This window comes from Callorhinus ursinus, unplaced genomic scaffold (assembly GCF_003265705.2).
Source record: "Callorhinus ursinus isolate GAN/ISIS: 27379988/994484 unplaced genomic scaffold, GSC_fseal_2.0 scaffold10, whole genome shotgun sequence".
NCBI classification, from domain to species: Eukaryota; Metazoa; Chordata; class Mammalia; order Carnivora; family Otariidae; genus Callorhinus; species Callorhinus ursinus.
Genome location: NW_027397072.1, coordinates 12,660,066 through 12,663,666, shown reverse-complemented (window position 1 = coordinate 12,663,666; position 3,601 = coordinate 12,660,066). Strand labels below are relative to the sequence as shown.

General features: G+C 48.0%; 1 pseudogene; it reads right to left on the bottom strand.

Moving 5' to 3' along the window:
• Positions 1-718: 718 nt before the first annotated feature.
• On the bottom strand, positions 719-839 carry LOC112821353 (U4 spliceosomal RNA; annotated as a pseudogene).
• Positions 840-3,601: the final 2,762 nt, after the last annotated feature.

The window sequence follows — 3,601 nt, the reverse complement described above, 5'->3', positions numbered from 1 at the left end:
GATTTAAAAGTAGATAGCAGGTCTTATTATTCCAGTGCCTCAAGAGCAGAAGATAAAGGATCCCCAGAGCCCTGGATGTTTTCCTTCCTTCCTCACTTAGAGACAGGTCTTAGCTATTTGTTTCCTGCCTACATGTAATTACAGAGCAAGGACCTCATTCTGCAGGCCTGTTTTCGTGAAGGAGGAAGGAAGTCACAGGCCTTTCCACTCCCTGCTCAGAGACGCCAGCTGGGAATTTGACGAATCTGTGACTGCAGCCAATAACCCCTCCATGTTCCAGAACAAGGTGCAGCCCGGGCCATTCGGGACTGCTCTTGTGGCCATCAATCCACCACTGTGCTCAGCCCCGACCTCCAGGACACCCGTCCCCTCCCACGGCCCTGTGAGTCTATGCTTGGGGAGAAGGAAAGTCCCTCCACACATACAGCACTGCACCCCAGGGCAGGCCACTCCAGCCACCAGCTGCCCTGACCGCGAGCTGGACCAAAAACACACGCACAGTGCGCATCCCTCTCTGGAGGGTCTGCGCAGAGTGCTGCACCAGTCTTGACGGAGCTGGGAAGCCGTCAGATGATGAAGCTCCTCCAGGGCACAGCTCGGAGACCCAAGGTCTCTAGAGAGGATGACTGGCTTTGTCCAGAGTCATTTTCATTTGTACTTAACCATTGAGTTAAGGGGAAGAGACGCAACTCCAAGACTGGCTCTGTTCCATGACCTTGAACAAGTCCCTTCCCATTCTGCCGCAGACCCTCCTCTACAACAGGGGAGTAGGTTTCAATTAGCAATAATAGCGCCTCGGATAAACCTCATTGGCTACGATACTTCCACTGCACAAAGCTACAACAGGGGAGTAGGAAGACAGAACCCCGAGGGCCCTTCTGGAGCCCACAGTCTGGGATGCTGCGATTCTAGGAGTTACAGAGGACCCTCGCCTAATCAGGGGTATGGATCAGAAGAGAGTATTACTTGTGAAAGTTGAGCTGCAAAAAAGGAGAAACCCCCTTCCCAGGGTGAGGGCTGTGGGATTCAGGTAGCTGTTACAGAAAAAGCCATAAAGTTGTTTTGCAAAAAGTTGACTTTAATGAAGAGTCTTGTGGATGGATAAAGAGACTCCCGTCAGTGCCCTAAGAGTTCAGATCCTTGAAAAGAAAGAGTCTTTTTTTAAAAAAAGATTTTATTTATTTATTTGAGATAGAGAGAGCAAGAGTGGGGGGGGCGGGGGGAGGCGGGGGGAGGGGGTGGAGAGGGAGAAGCAGACTGAGCTCCCCCCCGAGCAGGGACCCCTGAGTGGGGCTGGATCCCAGGACCCTGGGATCAGAACCTGAGCCGAAGGCAGGCGCTTAACCGACTGAGCCACCCAGGTGGCCTGAAAAAAAACTGTCTTTATTATTTAAAGTATCAACAGGGCAGGAAGACTCCAGTTAAGGTCCACGTGCTTTAGAAAAGGCTATTTCAGCTGAGATGTAAGAGACTTACAGCTTTACTCATCCTGGACCCACAGAGTACCTGCCTACCCTGGGCCAGGCCCTGTGCTGAGGACGGGGAACAGCATACCTCCTGCCCACAGAGTGGGTCTGCTCCAGGGAGAGTCATAAAGAGGACAGTGGTTGACCTCACACAGTAGCTTACCAAGGATCCTCGGGAACATGACAGGCCCGAGAGGTGGGTTCAGCAAGCATTATCATCCCCCTCTTAGAAAATGTTAACTGAAGCTCAGAGAGGTCCATTCATTTGTCTAAGGCCACACAGCCAGGGAGTAGAAGAGAAGTTTGCAAATTCTGAGCTTCTGACTCACTGGGCCAGAGCTCTTTCTATCTGCCTCTGTGTCTATCTCCAACAGAGGGCCCAAGACCAAGAGGTTATCATCCCTCAGGCCCTTCTACACAGAGTAGGTGCTCCATGAGCATGTGTTAACCAACTGGGTTCTTGGCTCCACGACTCTAGACAAAGGCTTGATTGCCTCTTTCTAAGCCCTTAATTTACCTGTCTCCAGCTCTTTCATTCTGAGTGTTTGTTAGAGGATTGTGGCTTCTGCAAACGGAAAATCCTAAAAGACATTGCTCCTGCAATCCCCTTAAGCCCCCTGGTATTCCAAGCACAAACCTCAAAACATGCTGCTCATTTCCTCTAAAAATCGTAAGCACTTCTCTCTGTCCCAGTGGCAGGAAGACAGAGCAGGGCCTCGGAATCAGGCAGGACTGGGTTCTTGTCTCTGGCCTATCTGAACCCCAGGGGTCCAGTCTGTAAAGGGGAGTTGATTCTCCCCTTGACAAGATGTTGGATTTGCCCGATGAAATTCATCAGAGCCTCTGCCACACCTCGGGCTTTTTAACGACGTTAGTGGCCTTCTCTACCCCGGCTCCCTTCCACAGCTGGACTTAAACAAGTCCACTTCTCTGGCCCATTTACTTCTCTGCAAGAGTTTTCCAACAATCACACTCTCTGGCCCACTGGTATTTCAGATCTGTCTGAACCGATGACCAGAACTGGACCGTCTGAATTCATGATGGAGCACTCAGAGCCTCCTGAATTATTTGGTCATCTTCCTGGACCAGCTTGTTCCACTGACTGAGTGGCAGAGTTTCCTGCCAACAACAGCATTTAGAGCAGGGGGAGCTTGCACACTTGACCCAAAGGACAGCTCGCAATGAGGGATGACTCCTCTTCGTGACTTCGGCTTTGAAGACACAACCACAGGGACTCTGGGGGGCTCTTTCCATTGGGAAAGCACGAGCCTCAGCCATCTTATTTGTCAGTCTCCATAGCTACAGGATCTGGCTTATGAGCTTTTTAGAATTCCACAAAAATATTTGAAAGCTGAGAAAAAAGAACTATTGGTTCTAAAACACAAAACAAAAACAGCAAAATCAAAGTAGATAAATGTTTAATTAATTGTCAAAAAGAAATAATGTTATGTCATATGCCACTTCATTAATTGTTAAATTTATCACTTGTGAACATTTCATTATGCTAGTAAACAGTGTGTAGGTTATATTTTCTCACTTGGCATGAATTTCCAAATAGATCGAGAAGGAAAAAAAAAAGAACTTACTGTAGATTAATTAAGTGACCCATAGCTAAATAATTTCAAAAGCAAAATTGTAGAAGTTCTTTTGAACTTTTTTGTAGCAAAAGTAAAGAAAACCCCATAGTACATAATATGGAATGATGGAGTCGCATCACATGTGATGGGATTATTAGGTGACACCTCCAAGAATGAGAGCCGGGGCTTCTACAAGTCTTTCAAGAGTGCAAATCATTGTCTGATCAGTCCTGATGCTTTTCATCCAGAGATAGGCACCCACCCAGATGCCCAGGCAGCTGTAAGGACTTTCAGAGATTTGCTCACCCAAGAACCGGGTGCCATTTTCAAATGTTGGACCACCGTTTTCCCAGCCCCTTCGGCTGGAGCATTCCTTCAGCTAATAAAACACTGGTCATCCAGCACTGGGTGAATATTTACTCGGTACACACCATTCTAGAGTTAAAGGCTGAAGGCCACGCTAAAGTTAAAACATTAAAAAGGAAGTCCTACCTCCTGGGTCAGTGTTACAATTTTCTGGGAGTGGAATGTGACCCCTGGTGGATTTTAATCACAGCA